We start from the raw sequence: 18909 nt of genomic DNA, 5'->3' as shown, positions 1-18909 counted from the left end.
CTGTGCCCCATGTACTGCTAAGTCAGTAACAATGTTGGAGGTACCACTCTGTTCCACGTCCATACAACATTGACCACCATTGGAATTGGAGTAGAGAGGATTCATCTTCTGGGCTGAACTACAGAAAGTATTTTGGGATCTCCCCGTTCCCCCTCGCTGAATGAACCCAGGAATTTAACAGAAGAAACAATAGCACTGAGGGGACTGAAGTAGCAGTATGCTAAAATTTACATCTTAAAAAAAAAAAGAATGGGATATCTGATTTAAGTGAAATGTAAGCCTAATACCTGAAATTACATCCCCAGGCTGAGGAGCTGTAGATAAAATGCAGGCTGAGATGACATTAAGCTGACATCCAACCTATCTCTGGTGGATCAGCAAAAAGAGTATTGAAACTAAGAGGAAAGTCTCATATGCACCATCCCTTTCATCACAGCTTCCTTTTATATTTAGGCTCCTTGATCTCTTTGAATATGGAGGCTGACTAGGACTTTTAATGTGGAGGAGATGAGAAGCCTGGCTTAATGGACTCCTCTCTTCTTTCTTAGGAGAGTGAGTCCCCTGAGAGTATAATCCTTACATGGACTAGGCTACAGAAAGCATTGGTTATACAGAATTTTAATTTTAGTGAACTTTTCTCAACAAAGAGCATTGTTACCATGTCCATCTATTAGTATATTTGTGGACTTGTGCAAATGATCTAAGTTGAGGCTATTTTCATTAACCAAAAGAAGCCCAGGTATCCAATAGCAGTCTGTGGAGCAGAACACTATTCACCTGTGTGTAATCATTGCCGGGGGAGGCCTCCAAATACATGGAGGACAGCAAAGATCATCACAGCGCCAGCCACCAGGAACAGAAGTCCCAACACTTCTGCCCACTGCTTCTTGGTATCGGAGTCACCAAGGAAAGCACAACACAGTCGAGCACTGATGGAGCAAAACTTTTACTCACATAGAGAAGAGACAGAGCAAGATGAGCTCTAATAGTATGTCAGTCACTCATGGCTAGCGGCTGCCCCCGACAACTGACACAGGGCAGTTGGCCTACATACCTCCTTCTTCTGCCACAGCAGAAGGACCTCAACCCCACCCCTGTGGAGTCTGAAATACTGAAAGCTGGGGGCATACCTAAGGGCCATTGACATACATGCTGAAGCAGAACAAAGGAGCACCCATTGAGTCTGAAACAGAAAAAGATGTTCCCACACAAGGTGATAAGTCGAGGACAGGCTGTGTGGGCTCTTTATCTCTTGATAAGGAAGTGTTCTATGCTCAAGGCCCATTTTTATGGGGCCAGCGGAGGTTGAAAGACTGCCCATGAGACTGCCTTTCCAAGTCAAACTGTTTTTGTGTGTCCGTTTGTATAAATAAAGACGTTTTTAATCAGAAAACTCTACAGTATGCATGGGGAAGGGAAGGCCGGGCCCCCCGGCCCAGTGTGGCTGGCCACGGGCTGCACTGGGGCCAGCAGGGACAACACGAAGGGACAACAGTCATGCGCCGGGTTGTGGAGGGGCTGCAGCTTCCTTCTGACAGCAGCATCAGGGTTGGGCGGGCCAGGAGGATGTGTTATAGCTGCTGGCCTTGGACTAGGGCATCTGCTCCCGTGATCCGAGGGGCACCACCCGCCTGGTCAGCACCTTCATTCACTGTGGGCCAGGAGCTCGGCCCCTATGCCTTCCCTCGGGTCCAGTTGATCGGGGTCTTGGGCGAGTGGTACAGGAAGATGAACTTGGCACAGCCTGTCCTCCAGCTCCAGCTCCTGCTCCTGAGTCTTCCACACCAGGAACGTGGCTTGGGAGAGCTTGAGGATGCAGTCCACACACAGCAGCTCCTCGAACATAATGGAGTTTGAGATCTCGTTCAAGAAGCCGCACACAAACTTGCCGATGACCAGCAAGATGGAGACGTAGAGCCCCATGATCCCATAGCTGACCAAGAAGCTGAGGCTGGGGAGCTGATTTTGCCACTGAAGATGACCACAGGCAGCAGGCTGCAGTCAGCCCAGCAGTCCAGCAGGTGGATGACCCACCACTCGAGGAAGCCAGCAGCCCCGAGCCCACATGCTCCCTCAGCAGCTGGATGTGCACATCAAGGTAACTGGCTTCCTCGATGGGCTGCAGCTGCTTCACAGGGTTGGCTTTAGGTCCTTTGGGGGCACGGATGTACTTGGGGAATAGGTTGGGGATGACCACTGATTGGTCTGAGGTGCTCTCAAGCAGGCTGGCCAGCTGCCATCACACAGCACTGTTGGGGGCCAGGGTGAGGGTGTGCTTCTCATTGGCGTGCTCCATGGTGCTGCCATCAGCCAGATGCCTCTGGAAGTTTCAGGTGAAGTGCAGAGTTATGTCGGCAGTGCCACTGTATAGCTCCCGCTTCATCTGGGCCCAGCTTGGCAGGCTGATTCCCCACAGCGCCCCACAGCTGTCCTCTATCTGCACCGTGAGGATGTTCTTGGGGCTGAACTGGCTGATGAACTGCATGGCCAGTGGGTGGGGATCAAACTGCCTGGACAGCTCCTTGTAGGCCTGGTGTGTGAAGTGCATGATGGGATGACTGCTAGGCACTCATGGTGAACAGGAGCTCACAGCCACCCAGCTTGAGGGTGACAGTGATGTCCGTAGGCTGGTTGACACCAACCACAGAGCACACCAGGGAAATGAAGAGCAGCAGGAACCAGATGATGGCCACGAGGCACAGGATGATGAGGCCGCCCCCGCTGTACTTGATTTCTCTTCTTGTGCCCCTTGGGCTGCATGTATTTCTTTTCCGTCTCTTGACTGCACCTGATGATGAAGACGTTGGCGTAGACGTCCTCCCCATACATCTAACTGGGCAGGGACAGTGTAGCGTAGACACATTCAGTCCATCACAGCCTGCAGTTCCACCAGGAATGGCACCAGCCTGAACCCCTGGAAAAGGAAGAGGTTGAGGTGGTCATACTTCTTGGTGAGGAAGTTGCTGAGGTTGCAAGTAGGGTAGCCACAGTGGATATGGTAGGCAGATAGGGCAAGGGAGATGCACTTCACGAAGTACCACAGCTGGGCCACCACATTCTGGCTGAACATCCTCTCCATGACGGTGGGCAGGATGAAGAACATCCAGAGGTGGAAGGCCAGCACCAGGACGACCTGGAAGGCCAGCTTGCCCAGCACCCTCTTGCACAAGTAGAGGGCTCTCTCAACAACCATGGTGCTGAACTGAAACAGCAGCATAACCAGGAAGGCCTTGGGCATCAGGTCGTCCTACAGGGAGGTCATGATGTCTGTGGCCACAGGGTGTTTCCCAAAGGCCCAGAAGCTGAAGCTGATGATGATGAAGTCCAAGACGTGGGCCAGGAACATGAGGGTATAGACATCAGTGTCTGCGTGGTACCTGGTGTGCAGAACGGTGTGGAAGAAACACTGCTGGAGCCTCTGCCTCCTCCTCTTCTTCCCCATTTGCGGCTTCAATGGCTGTCGATCCTCTGGGTTTTGAGCTCTGCTTTCTCTTTCTAAAACGCAGACTGAGGCACTTTGTGTTGGGAGGCTTGAGTTCCACTGGAAGCTTGTCCCTGGGCAAGTACGAGCCTCGCTTCGGCCTGGATGTTGTTCTCAGTGGGGGCCACCCGACACCTCTGACTCCTCTGGGGTCCCTGTGCCTGCCTCCCTCTGGGGTCCCAGTAGGGCTGCCGGCTCCTTCTCAGTCCCTTCTCCTTCCCACTAGTCCTGTCGTGCTCCTTGGAGAGCGGGTCCTCCTTGCGGTCCCAGAGGCCCTAGCACAGCTGCTGGGGCCGGTGGAAGACAAGGGCCATGAGTTCATCGGGTCGTACGTGATGCAGCCGTCAGTCTTCTCCAGCCCCAGGATGCGGGGCCAGAATAAGGGCCTGTTCTTGTAGCGCCTCAACGCCGCGTGGCTGTTCCATGGGAAGCAGCCAAACAGGTACAGACACTTGGTGACCACCGTGACTGCGGTGAAGACGATGGCCGTCATCCAGAGGCGCTTGCAGGGCCGCGGGATGGACAGCACGGCCCACAGGAAGACGAGAACGAGCAGCATCAGGGAGGCGGCCGACGCGGTGACCATGTGGTTGAGGACACTGATGAAGTAGCAGAGCAGTTCCGAGTGGGTGGCCACGCGCTGGTACAAGGCCTGCGGCCGCTGCAGGCCCACCCGGCACCGCGGCGAACCGCTCGGCCTCCTCCAGCTCGGGACGCGCAGGCGCCGGTCAGGAGCAGCTCGCCGGCGATGCACGTCCGGGAGCCGCGCGGGGAAGCCCCGGGCGCGGGGACCGTCTCCTCGCTGCTGCTGCTGCTGCGGTGCTGTAGCTGCTGCTCAGGGGCTGCCGGGGTCGTCGGTCGTGCAGTTCAGCGGCTCCTCGGCTCCGGGTCCGCTTGACGGCCGGGCTCGGCCCATCGCGGGCCTCCGAGGGGCCTGGGCGCCGCTCGCGGACAGCAGGCCCGGTGCGCCCGGTGCCTCTCCGCCCAGAGGGGCTCCTGTGCGAGGAGGGGGCGCGTGGCGCGCAGCCCCGCGTCCTGGCGCTGTGGGGCGCGTGAGGGGGTGCAGCCGGCGTCAGCCCGTCCTCCGGCGCTGCCCCCGCGCCCGCGGGACTGCCCCCGCTCGGCACTGCCGCGTCCCGGGGCTGCGGCCTGCCGCCTCGTGCTCCAGGCCCTCCATCGGCTCCTGGCTCAGGCTGTCTCCCGTCGGCAGCTGCCATCCCCGCTCCTGCCGCCTCAGCACCGGCTGCGCATTGGTCACCCACGCTGGTACGCCGTCTGGAAGGTGCTCGGTGCGGGTGGCCTGGGGGTCTTGGGCTGGGCCTCCTCCTCCTCCTCACTGTCGGGCTCGAACAGGAAGTAGTCCCCGGAGTGGATGACTGTTGTGTGGTCCCACCAGGGCCGCCACCAGGGTTTCGGTGGGGGGGAGGAGCCCCCTGGACTGCATGGCCTTTGTCCAGGGGGTCCTGGAGGCGGCCACGGCCTGCCTGGCCCGCCTGTGCGTCTCCTGTGCGGCATGGATGGGCTCCATCTGTCCTTTCAGCTGGGCCAGGGACTTCTCTGCTTTGAGGTGGAGGTCGATGCTTTTGAGATTGGCAGCGATGTAGGGGGAAAGCCCCTGGAGGCCCGCGGGGCGGTGGCCTGGAGCTCAGCCCTGTTGTGCAGGAAGTAGTAGCTGAGGAAGATGCGGGGCTGCAGCAACAGGAACAGAAGCAGAAGCTGTTCCAGAGGACGCCGGCCTTCTTGGGCAGCAGGCAGTCCTGGTCCCTGCCCAGCGTCTCCTTGGGGTCATAGTAGCGTTTGCTGGTGTACACGAGGCTAAAAAGCTGGATGACCTAGCAGAAGTTGCTCTGCATTTGCTCCACGAAGATGCAGGACAGGAGCGAGAGCATGTTCTTGGAGATGATGACAGTGACGCTATAGAGAATGAGACAGTCCCACAGGGTGAGGTGGGCACGTGTCCTGCAGCAGGTAGAAACAGGCCAGCAGGTAGCACAGTCCTAAGATGCTGATGTGGGTGGCCCCCTTGAGGAACACCACAGTCAGCACCAGCGAGAAGAGGTAGTGGAAGATGGCCACCTTCAGCATGTGGAGGTAGGACCTGCAGTGGATGAAGTTAGGCACAGGCTTTGGCTCTCCCCACAGGCTCCACTAGGTGAGTGTTGATGCCGGCCACACACTGCCACTCCTCTGTGTGCTGGGCCGAGAACACTTGTCACTGCTGGGAGGCGCAGAGCAGCAGGAGGAAGTCACTGATGAGGTTGGCAGAGTTGGGGGCCCTGAAGAAGTCAGGCAAGTACAGCCACTTGACGAGCACGGAGTTCATGGGGATGGCCTGGTTCCAGTGCCACAGGTAGTCCATACACAGGGCGGGGGGAGTGGCCAGACACAGCAGGTACTGGTACAGCAGGAAGAGCGCCAGGAAAAGGCAGTAGTGGGGCTGGAGGCAGGCAGTGACCTGCAGGGCTAGTGGATGAGGGTGGCCAGCAGCCAGCAGCCATGCAGGATGTCCATGAAGTTCATGCGCTGCCCACTTAACGTTCATGGCCGTCAGGAAGCAGCTCTCCAGCCCAAATTTGTAGAAGTTGATGAAGTACTTGAGGCAGCTGAGCTGCTGGTCCACTCCAGCTGCTGGTGGGTGCTGTCAGCACAGATGGTCTGGGCGGGCAGTGGGGCTAGCAGGTGCTCCAGGTGGTGGTGCTCCTGGCGATGATACACGACGGCTTCGAACACTAGCAGCAGCAGGATCTGTATGTGGTTCTGGATGTAGTCCAGGTTCAGGAAGCCCTTCTGCACCCCAAACCAGTTAGTGGGGTCGACGGGACTCTGGTACAGCAAGGACTGTGTGATCTCCATCTCCTGCACGTTGGTGCTGTTGGGGAAGGGCTCTGTGCAGTTGCTGGGGTACTTGTGGGGGCTGGCAAGCTTGAGCTGGTAGAACATTTTGCACATGATGGTGATGCAGGTCCACGTGGTAGACAGGCAGGTGGCCAAGGGCTGGAAGTGGGGGTAGGGCAGGGCAAAGGCCCACAGCACAACCAGCAGGAGGTTCATCACTGACACCTCCCTCAGGGCCACCACCTTGAAGACATGCAGCTCTAGCAGGTGCTGCATGAACACCTGTATGTGGGTGAGGACATTCCAGAAGCCAGCGGCCAGGTCCAGCACCCACTGGGTCACCAGGCCCCACTTGTTGGCTGCAGCTTCCGGGACCTGAGCGGCCTGGGGCGGGGGCAGCTGTGCTCAGCCCCTTGTCCCCGGGGGCCTCCTCCTCCTCCTCCTCCTGTTGCTGCAGCAGTGGGGTCCCGCTCACTGCGTGCTGCCTGTGAGCCCAGCATAGGAGGCGGTGCTGGGCAGGGGGGACGTGCTCCAGGTTGGTGAGCTGCATGAAGGGCTGATGGAAATAGTGCAGCTGCAGGATGCAGGCGAGCAGGAAAAAGCCAGGAGTGAGGATGCTGGAGAAGAGCTCGGACATGCTGAACTGCTCCAGGCCCAAGTCCCCCAGCTGCTCATCAGTGAAGCCCGTCAGATCACACCAGTACATGGGGAAGTTCTGGAACTGGAAGGTATAGATGGCGATGAGCACCAGCATGGTGTAGGCCACCACTAGCCACCAGAACACCTTGAGCAACTTCTGCCATGGGCTGTAGTGACCTGGAAGAGGGTGAGGCAGAGCAGGAAGAGGAATATGTAGACGATCTTGTAGATGATGAGGCAGCTGGCGAAGCTGACCACGATGAACATGCTGGCACACATGTTGATCCAATACTTGGCGTAGACAGCCGTGACCAGCTCCCCCAGGCCCCTGAGCAGTGTCTGCGTCTGTGTGGGCTTTGTGTCTGCCACGGTGACCTCCGTCAGTACAGTGGGGGCCTTTGCCTTCTTCAGCAGCGGCTCCTTGACAAACTGGCGTAGCAGGAGCCAGAAGGTCAGAGTGTACAGCAACATGGTGCCGAGGTTCTGGCAGGGGTGGTAAGGATGCTCCAGCCCCAGCTAGTGCAGGCTGACAGGGCCCAGGGTGGTGGGCAGCTCTGGACGCAGGTCCATGGCCCATATGGAGTACAGGCCACACAGCGCCAGCGCCTAGAGCAGGATGAAGGGCGAGTGGAGCATAGTCAGCTGGTGGCAGCTGCACACAGTCCAGATGAGGCAGGCCCAGAGCAGCAGCGCGAAGGTCGGCCAGCTGTGGTCGGTGATGCTCCACACCATCATGGCGATGAAGACGCACACATAGCTCTGGTCCACGTTGAGGTGGCCCAGGCCGTGCAGCGGAGACATCTCTCTAGGCTCAGCTGCCTGGGGCACAGGAGGCACTGCTGGACGGGGCTGTGGCCGGTCAGGTCGTGCATGATGCAGTTGTCGCCCTCTGTATCAGGCCCTGTGTGCGTAGGCATCATGTGCTGGGAAGCCCCTTCCTCCTTGGCAGTGGCAGACCTGGCCTGGCCTGGGGCGACTGGTCCACCTCGGTCAGCTCCATCTCCCCGTTCTTGTGGCCCCTGGCCACCTCCTTCCTCGGGTTCAAGAGGTGGTGTGTACAGAACTTTAGGAATGAGGTTCAGAAGCTTGACTTCAGAACCTGCGAGGCCCTGGAAGAAGTCTTTAAGAGGCGGCAGTTCAGGGTCATCGATCTGGAGCAGAGGAACCTGGGCGAAGACGGTGCCTCAGCTCTCTTTGACATGATCCAGCACTATGAGTCGGCAACCCCTTCAACATCTCCCTCAACAAGCACATTGGCACTGTGGGCTGGGAGGCCGCTGCCCAGGACTGGGGCAGTACACCTGTCAAATGGTAACGCTGGTGTCCTAAGGTGAGCTCAGGGAGGACAGAAACCTCCTGTGGAGCAGAAGGGCAAAAGCTTGCTTGATCTTGATTTTCAGTACAAATACGAGACTGTGAAAGCAGGGCCTCACGATCCTTCTGACTTTTGGGGTTTTAAGCAGGAGGTGTCAGAAAAGTTACCACGGGAATAACTGGCTTGTGGCAGCCAGGTGTTCATAGCAACGTCGCTTTTTGATGCTTCAGTGTCGGCTCTTCCTATCATTGTGAAGCAGAATTCACCAAGCGTTGGGTTGTTCACCTGCTAATAGGGAACATGAGCTGGGATTAGACTGTCGTGAGACAGGTTAGTTTTACCCTACTGATGGTGTGTTGCTGCCATAGCAATCCTGTTTAGTACAAGAGGAACTGCCCTGTCATCTTAAATAATCACAATTCTGGAATTCACCCTTAACTTCAAAGAAGTGTTCTTCAATGAGCTTCACACTTAAGAATTCTATTTTGTTAGTGCTATTTGAATGAAAAGTTTAACGACAAATGTACTCCGGTCATATTTAGACACTCAGAACTTGTTCCTGGAAGGATTTTGGAATTATCTGGCCCAGGGATTAAGCAGCAGTTACTCAGTGCCCATCAATTATTGCAGACTAGAATGAGAGCCCAGTGATGCTGGATCATCCAACTTAAAAAAACCCCAGAAATCTGGATATTTATGGGAAATCTCCAAATTTTTAAATGGCAGCAATGAATTCAAAACTCTTAAAACTCTGTTAATCAGGCCGGCCCAGTGGCGCAAGCGGTTAAGTGTGTGCGCTCCGCTGCGGTGGCCCCAGGGTTCGCCGGTTCGGAACCCGGGCGCTCACTGACGCACCGCTTGTTAAGCCATGCTGTGGTGGCGTCCCGTATAAAGTGGAGGAAGATGGGCAGGGATGTTAGCCCAGGGCCAGTCTTCCTCAGCAAAAAGAGGAGGATTGGCAGATGTTAGCTCAGGGCCGATCTTCCTCACCAAAAAAAAAAGGAAAAAAAAAAAACTCTGTTGAGGTCGGGGGCCCTGCTCTTTTAGTTTATTGGTATTCTGCTTTGTCCTCAGCATGCTATGGATTGGTGATAGATGTTGCTGAAGCGTTTAGTTGAAGGAATTCTAGGAGATTGTGGGTCTTGCTAGATCTTAAGACTGACCCAGACAAGAAAAAAGTTATTAGCTTCAGCCTTTTAATATAAATATTGGCTATTTGGAAGCAGATGGGTATTAAGAAGCCATATCAGTGAACTTTCTTCCTTCCGGAAGCTTTCACGCTTGATTAACTAGTCATTTAAAAGTTGGATCTTCAAAGACACTATGTTAGCCTTGGAGGTGTCCCCTCTTCTCAGCTAGAACTTGATGAAATGCTTTATAAGCAAGCATCTATTCTCCTATTCAGCTCACGTTTTAAGGATTGGTAACTTCTGGAAGTGAGGCTCTCATAAAGAAGCATCCTGGGCAATTTGACATTCAAGGAGAATGGCCTGGAAAACGTGCCCACGGAGAATCCAGCACCATTATTCAAAGCCAAGCTCTCAATATATTTAAAGCCATACTCGGAAGCGACTAAAGATACTCACATTTTAAAAATTGGGGAATGGGTGCCATATTTTTTGGAGATAAAGATAAAATAACCCTTGTGATCTTTTTCTCCTTGGCTGATTAGGGATCTCTGAAGTATTTTGAGCTCGTTACAGATGACTGGCATAGTCCTTAGTTTCCTGATACCTTTCTTTCTTAAGATTTCCTTCCTGAGGAAACTGTCTCATGGTAGAAGAATGAAGCCTCTGGCCACATCCTGATGTTCTGGCTTGTGGTCGACTAGTCTTTTTCAGATCTCAGGAAAAGGCAAGGTGAAGTAGGCTCCTAACACTTCTCTTTTTTACCTATTAACATTTAGAACTAGAAGCTTTTGAGCAAACACAACTGGGTATCTAAATATGTTTTGCCAAGTTAGGCGATCCTTAAAAAGGGGCGATTAATGGTGAAAATGGAAATCTTGAACATTCAGCCTGGAAGAATGACTGATGGTGGAGAACTCTAATAAATGCAGTATAAGAATCTCTCTTCTGAAAGACTGAAGTACTTTTACACTCTTGTTTGTGACCTCTCTTTTGTACTCCATTTAGTAACGCAGATTTTTTCCACCTTAAGGAATAGTAGTTGAGGTACGTAAAAATAGTAGTAGTTGAGTATGTAAAAATACATTTTACATACCAGTTGGTGACTATGAGATGCTTCTGAAAATTAGCCACTAGCAAGTACATTTCATGGGTGAAGCAACATTTTGCAGATGGACTTAGCTTAAAATTGAGGCTGTCCTGAGGTGGCTTTCAGGATCACAAGTTAATTCCATGAGGAACCCCACAAAACCTTTAGGCATTAAATGGAGCATGGTGTAAATGCTTGAAATGTACATCACACTTGATGAGATGACTGGCTTTTTTGATAAAAAGTGAGTCCAGAGGCTAGACATCTGGTGGTGGTGTTTATGCAAAAATACATTGGCAAATTGCAGCATATAGAAAAATAATAATCACTGTTCTCTTTTGCTGCCACTCTTCCAAGGAGCATGTTCTGGTCTGCTCTCTAGTCAAAATTATGTTAAATAATAAAAATAATAAATAAGGTTCATAGTTTTCCAATGCCCAGTTGGTTGCTCTTGAGGAATGTGACTTATGACCTCTACTTGGGGATGCTGCGTTTCTTTGTTTCTCACGCGTGTAGGTAAGATCTGCTCAAAGGGTAAAGGAAGAGGACGTGTGTTTTTCAAATGCTGACTTCCCTTTTACCACCTGCTTTTATTTATAAAAAAGAACATGTTGTATTTCTTCCTCTTCTGAAAGTAATTTATTCCATTTCAGTTTGCTTTTCAGTTCTGGTTAATATATATTTATTATTTTGAAGGTATTCTTTATAATTATCATCAGATTCTTAGTTTTACTTTCATAAACTTTAAGATCTGTGACTTCAAATTATTATGGTTCCTTTATTCGTTATAAATAACCTTTAGGTGTTTAATGGAGCTTTAAAATACTTAAATTGATGAAGATAGTATATGTCACAGTGGTTTAAATCTACCATGATACTTCTGTTTGAAATGTTCTGTATGTGAAGTTCAAGAGGGTATAGTTATGTGATCCACATATCTTATCTATTCAGGCCAATATCTATAGGTTAGCCTGGGAAAGAGGCGCTGCTATCCATTCATTTTTCTTCTGTCTGGAAAACTTTCCCCCCATTCCTTTGTACATTTGTCAAATCCTATTTATCCTTCAAGCATCTTGGTACAGGTATTAAATAAGGTGTTCTACAAGCTCCTTACACTGATGTGCAATGAAAAGCTTCTTTCCTGCAATGTTTCTTTAAATATGGAAAGTTTCAAATGGACCACCTCGGGACCATGCTTTCAATAACACGTTGAAGAGACTTTCCCCAAATTGCTACTGTCAAAGAGAACCTAGACCTGTGTTAAAGGAGGCAGTGTAAATCAATTTATATTGGTGGAAAAAATCTAAACTGTACTGAAATCACTGTATTGTTCACCGACAAACAAGGAGACTGTAATTTTGAAGGCCTCCTTCAGTGACTGAACTACCATTTGGCTGAATTCCTGGTCTACTGTGAGTGGATCCCTGCCCATAAAATGAAATCTCTTTGTTGCTTGTGGTTATAAGTTTTTGTTCTTTCATCATAAATCTAGCACAAAGACATTTCTTTACTGTAAATTTGTCTCTACTGAAGTGCTCATAAACAGTACGTGTTTCCATTACCAGTGGTAGAACCAAGTTCGAGCATCTTGTAGAGTAAGCATATGCACTAAGAATCAATATATGTTTTATTAGCACCGAGAGACTCATTGGATTGATTTTTTTCTTTTTACCTTTATGGGCAATTGCTATAAAAAGGTAAATTAAAAAGTTAACCATCTGCTACCTCACTTTTCATTTAAAATCTTTTATTTGATTACTCTTTCCAGGTAATCAATGCTTTCTATTTTGCTATTATGCTGGCTAGTGAATGAAGGTGGTTTTAATTTATAGCTTTTATTTATCTAATGGTATTGTCAGAGTCACAATCTTTATGCATCCTATTAGTAGTCTGGAAAATATTTCGTATTACATTGAAACAGAACAAAATTCAATTTAGAAATATAATTTCCTGCCATGGAGACACTTGATAACAGGGGGGAGATTAATGGAGCCCAGTGACAGAAACTTGATTTAAAGCAGGAGATTAATACTGCTTTATCAGCCTACCCTGTATGTGAATTGGCTCTGCAAGAAAAAAAATCTGTTTGAAGTTGCTGAGTTGTTGGCTTGTTGGTTGCAAAAAGGTCTCTGGACATTTATTTTGTTATTGCTGAGTATTTGCTGCATGCTTGTCTATTTGACAACATAGGAACAAACCTGCACACAACACCAGACTTGCTTATTTTACAGTAGTAACATGTTTCTTATTATTCCTTTTGATCCCACAGGAAGCTTGAATGCTGTGGAGGTCAGCTTCTGACTTAAGGGGATTATACTCAGTAAATCATGTCAAAATTAACGAATAGAATTGCGCTGACACTACAGTTTGGTTGGATTTAAGTAAAATGTTTAAATGGTATTTTTAATTGCAAAGCTCCTGCCCCTAAATCTCATTATAAATACTTTTTTCTATCCTTTATAGAAGTCATTAATTTTCTTTCCTGACTATAAAAGTATGAATCTTCCGGAAAAATTTAAAGCAAATCTGAAGATTACCTCAATGGGTTGAAATGTCCATTAGATCTGTTCTCAAACAAAATATGGAACTTGGTGAACCATTAGAATGAGTAGTAAAGGAAGTGGGTCCAAATTTTGATTTTTTTCATTTTTATTCCCAAGAAATTAAAGTATTCGTATTGCTGGAATTAAAGTTTTTGAACTTTGTGCTTGAGCTATATGAATTTTTAAACTTGGTATTTGTCTAATAAATCCCTCCTGGGAGATAAAAAAGAAATAGATTAAGTTCCCTATCTAGTAGCTTCACAAAAATGGCTGTATGTTTTTCAAAAGCTTGAATTTTACATTAATAGTTTACAGATGAATTCCTTAGTTACCTTGTTACTCAGAGAAAGAGATGTTTAACGACTTTTGTTTGTTTTTACTGACTTTGAAATTTTGTAGAAGTGAACTGAAAAAAAATAGTTTGCATTAATTTTTATGAAGTTCTGTAATAGAAAGAGTATTTTGCTAGAAGTCAGAATATCTGGGTTGTAGCTTAAGGTCATTTAACAACTTTCTGTGTTCTCATGGACATTTTAAAACCACTTTCTGTTTCCAAAAGAGCTGAGTAGTAATAATAATATCTGCCTTAATACATCACAGGGTTATTGAGAATATCAAATGAGATGATTTATGCAAAATGTATAGACATATACATTATAGGAATATTATAGGGCTAGATGAATATCAGCAATTTTACTTAAAATAATATTAGTATGTATAGACTACTTTAAATATATTGCATATAGGATTTTATTGGAGGAAGATGAATCATTTCACAGACATCTACCTTAATTTTATGTTGATGTAACTAAAACTATCAATATTTTTTGGAATTGATTCAGTAAAGGTTGTTTAAATGTTTTTAAATATGTGGAGAGTAAAGCCCAGTAGTGCACTTCTCTTTGGAACTAAACTCGTGGAATAAATGAAGTAAAAGAAATTTAGGGCCAATCTGATTTGCTCATAGTGAGTTCTCAATACATTAAAAAAATGAATGATGGTGAATGAATGCTAGTGAAGATGGTCAGCCTAGTGGACATGAGATCTAAGGGCTCTGAGACACGTGCTATGGAGGGTGCTCTGTCCGATGTCACCTGAGTGGCCTCTTTAGGCTTCATTAGCTTATGGACTTTCTTTGGTGCTTCAAAAAGTACATATGCCTGCAGTAATATTAGACCCTGTTAAAACTCTTTTCCTGGTCGAAGGCACAAACCAAACTCCCAGGAAAAGCATCTTCAAGTGGCTAAGCATTCACTCAGAGGGGAAAGAGTTGCTTTCAGGAATTTAAAATCACTTTCAAGCCATAAGAATTGGGCAGAGAGGACAACCTAAAGGGTTTTTAATTTCAGCGCACACGCATACGCCTTTATTCCCTCTTGTTTCATTGACCCATAGGGACCTTCGGCGAATATGCCCCTTTGACCTTTTCCTAGTCATCAAATTACCCTCATCCTGCTTTTTCTCTTTTGCACTTCCTTTCCCAAATGGCTTTCTTTGGTGATGCAGTTTAAATTGTGCAGTGCCTACTCCAGACGCTGCTACTGGGATTAAATTTAATCCCCTCTGTTCTGATTTTGCTGGGACGTGACCATCAGGCATGCTGACGTCTCGGAAGCCGGTCTGGATTTTGCCTGGGGTTCATGGCATCCCCAAATATACAAACATTTTATTTTCCATCCTTGCCAAACCAGTAATGGAGATTTTTCTCCTCTTTCTTCTCTGTGCTGAGAGTGACATTTGGGAGCAGGAGAGCCAGGTATGAATATTAGTGACTGCGACAGCTCAGCTGCATTTATAAGTCTGAGTTGGCAAATCAGACTCGGGAGACACAGACAGGCTTTAATCTAATACCACTCTTACTGAGCATTCTGGAAGGAAATATGGCAGGAGACGCAGCAAGGAGATACAGCACGGGGAGGCCCAGCAGCTACCCTGGGAGCAGCTTTTTCTGTCCCCTCACCCATGCAGGGCCAAGGTGTGAGAGCCAAGGTGTGTGGGGTCACTTCGTCACAGAGAGGCTAAGTCTATTCCCCCACCAATCTTGTATATGGTTTTCATCAAGCCTGAGGTCTGCATGCCAGCTTGCAGATCCCCCAACCCAGTTTTTGTTTCACACAATACAGAGGGAGAGACAACTGTTCCCCATTTATCTTAACTCTACTGTTTCCAAGGAAACAGGGCCTTGGGAGACGAGGTCATTCTCAGGCAGGCCTGCTTCAGCCAGGCCTGATGTTAACCCTTTATTCACACTCACACATGCTGCTGGAGAAGTGGTAGCATCACTAAGTGAACTGCTAATGCTAAGCTTCATTGGGCTAGTAGTGTCTTTACTGTCAACATTTACCACTGTATATTTTCTAGGGCAATAATTAGAAAGAGAAAACCTTAGATATCCATCCATCTATCCATTCACCCATCCATCCAACGCTTCACATTTATCAAGTGTACACTTCGTGCCTCACCTGATTTTAGGTACTGAGGGTGCATAAGTGGACAGGACACAGATATGGCTACTGAACGCTTCATTATCTGCGTTTGGGGTACTACAACACGAATCTCCAAGTTCCATACAGAACAGAATGCTGTGGGAGCACAGAGAGCAGCTCACTCTTCTGCCAATATTTTGTATCTTATAGACTTTATTCAGCCTTTCATTACAAGCAGGTCCATATGGAGTTGTAACTGATATTCATAATGATTACTCTGGGATGTTGTAAGATCATGAAGTGCCCTCTGAATCACAGAAAGAAAAGAGTTTGGAGTTATCTGTATTTTCTTTATATTCTAGACCACAAATATTAGGATCATCTTTGTACTCCTCCCAGCACATTAACACAGTATTGTGTGTCTAGGAAGTGATTGATAAAGGTTTGTTAAACTAAATAATACCACTAGGGGCATTTCATGATATTTAAGGCATTAAGTTGTAATGTCTTATTTTAAGAAAAATAAACAAGAGTACTTCAAATCCAAATTTATGGAGCTTATGCTTCCAAGAGTTCATATATGCTGAAAAAAAAGAATTACTCAAAACACGTTAGGTAAGTTTGTTAACTGTAGTTCTGTAATAGGCTAGGGGAGGGTGGAGTGTTGAGGCGTGTTACATCGCTACCCTTGAAACAGATGTCAGGGGCGTAACTGCTGCCGTTCACAGCATAGGTTCTGGACGTCACCATCAGATGCACTTCTAAGTGGAGGAAGCTGTGGATCTGACCTGGTCACTCTGATTTCATTACCTAGGACTCTTGTTTGTAACATTCACAGATGTTTTTTTTTTCCCCCTCATTATCTGAGTAGAAAACTAATTCATGAGTCTTTTGCCAGTTTCAGGGAGAAGCCAAGTTTAGTGTTAGCTGAGAATGTGTTCAATATTCAGATTTAGTTTCAACAATTTCTGAGCACCTACTGAATGCCAGACACTTCCACATGAATTATCTAATTTGATTCTCACTTTTATAACTTTCCACTTTTCAACTGAGGAAATTAAGTTCTGAGAGGTTGAATAACTTGGCTGAGTCACACAGCTGGAAAATGGCAGAGTTGGAATTGGAATCCTTGTCTTTTGAGTCAAAGGGTAATGTTTTATTCATTACACTACCACCAACTGTAAGTTGAGAAGAAAAACAAGAAAGATTTTATGGGACCATTTAGAAGTCAGAAGGTAAGAAGTTGTAAAGATAAGAAGCCATGAAGTCATAGTGTCTTTTCAGTTCCTCAAACAAAGCAAGTTTAGCATGTGTGCCTTACTGCCTCGCTTCCAGGTCCGTCTTCAAATCTCACCTCGAATATTATCACTTCAAAGAGGACTTCTCTTACCTCTTTATTTTCTATCCCCTGTAATGTTTGTTTTCTTTATTGCAAGTTTCTTAATTTTTGTTTCATATTTACCTCTTAATCTATTTATTTTATGTTTCATGTTTACCTCTTAATCTATCTACATCTGTTTCTGCCTTTGGGCTATGAGGTTGTAAAGCCATTGTCTCTCCAGTGTCTATCACAATGACTGCCATATAATAGACACTCAGTAGATACTTGTGGAATGAATAAATGAGTAAAGGGAAGGTGACCAATGAAAGGACCAAAAGTGGATGCCTATCACCTTTAATCCTGATGAAAAATCAGAATTGGTGAAATAGGAATTGTTTGAAATTGGCTGATTGAGCACACATATTTAACCACTACTCCCTCCCCAAGACCCTCAAATAAGAGTAAAAGGTTTTATTTAACAAGGAATAAATCTTCTAGGAAAAGGAGATCAGGAGAAGACAACAGCCATGAAATTCTGGAAGCTGGAGAACAGATGGATTAGTTGCAAATGGCAAAGCAGATTTGAGAAATCTGAACCCTGTCCCAGAGTTGCAAAAGTTAAAAAAGCAATCTGATTAGCACTGCAAAACCCCAAGAAAGCCCCAGAATTGGTGTCATAGGTTCTTCAGAAGGGGAAGTAGAGGTGGGACCAAGAATAGGAGGACTGATTGAAAATCTGAGAAGCTGTGGCAGAAAAATTTGGGGCTACTGTCCCCAAATCCAGTCTCCCTTTCTTCCTTTTGGAATAGAACCCTCTCATCACCTAGTTTTAGCTGAGCACATGCTGCCCAGCTGGCAATTACATTTCTCAGTCTTTCTTGCAGGGAGATACAGCAACATGAATAAATTCTAGCTAATTGGGTATGATAAGTTAGGCCCTTAGAAAAGAAATTAATTGCCCTTCAGTTTCTCTCTCCTTTCTTCCTGTGGGCTAGAATGTAGGTATCATGCAATGGGTTAGTTTTGATCATGCAGATGAAGAGGACCTCCTAGGAAAAGGCAGAGCAACAAATAGAATGCACCTGGATCTTTGGATTGTCTCTTGGAGCAAAGTCTACCCATCCGGGACCATCTGCCTACCTCTAAACTATTTTTTTGACAGAGAAATAAACTATCTTCCTAATTAACGTAGAAACAGATCTTAAGATCTTCTCTCCCACTCTGCACAACTAAGTGTCTGCCTCTTGCCTACCCTGGCAGGAGACCATAAGTTTATGTATGCAGGACCATATTAAAAACAGGGGGTTAAGTGGATGCTTACATACTGACAGGTGTGACTCCACTCCCCTTCCACTTCTTCTCCCACTAGTTCCCAGAATGTAGAGTCAGGCTTCACCTATATGCAGGAGACTAGAAGAGACTCGTCTCGAAAATCTGACCAGCCCGAGAGAAAAGACCTTCATCAGCTGACATTGAGTACTTTGCCAGTGAAGTGGCCGAGGCAGGTGACTACACAGGAGAACAAAGTTGCCAAGCCTCACCCACCCAACAGAGCTTCCAATAAACTTGTTAGTGCAACACTTTTAAATAGAGGCAGACAACCAGGGATCTTCAGACATTTTAGGAAAGCATGCAGACAGAGACAGAGACAACCTAAAAAAGCATCTTGGAGGTAATAGGCACTAGGATGGCAATAGGAAGAAGAAAATATGACCAAAGGAAGTTACTACTATAGTCAGAGGGATGAAAGAAGATATTGCAGCCCCAGACAAAAAATAGTGGCTATAAAGGAGTAACATTCAGAAAACAATAAGAGATCTTGAAAATTAAAACTATGAGAAAAAATGAAAATTCAGCAGAAGATTGGGAAGATAAAGTTGAAGAAATCAATCAGAGTGTGGACCAAAAAATAATTTAAAAAATATCTCAATATCAAAGGACGAGAGTTTCCAGAATCACGGAGCCCATGGACTTGTGGGAATGTAAATGGATCCAGCCAATTTGGAAAACAGTTTGGCCTTGCCCATGGAGTAGGAAGCAGGCATGTGTAAGGAGTGGTGTTTTTACAAGACTGACAGTCTCATTAGACCATTTAAAAAATGTGCATATGTAACTTTGTTAAACATAAAACT

At 47.3% G+C, this 18909-nt stretch overlaps 1 pseudogene; it reads right to left on the bottom strand.

The window, feature by feature from the left end:
• Window positions 1-1673: 1673 nt before the first annotated feature.
• Window positions 1674-15341, bottom strand: LOC101397389 (piezo-type mechanosensitive ion channel component 1 pseudogene; annotated as a pseudogene).
• Window positions 15342-18909: the final 3568 nt, after the last annotated feature.

Source organism: Ceratotherium simum, chromosome 19, assembly GCF_057802395.1.
Source record: "Ceratotherium simum simum isolate JZ-2026a chromosome 19, ASM5780239v1, whole genome shotgun sequence".
Classification (NCBI taxonomy): domain Eukaryota; kingdom Metazoa; phylum Chordata; class Mammalia; order Perissodactyla; family Rhinocerotidae; genus Ceratotherium; species Ceratotherium simum.
This window is presented reverse-complemented; position numbering and strand designations above follow the sequence as displayed.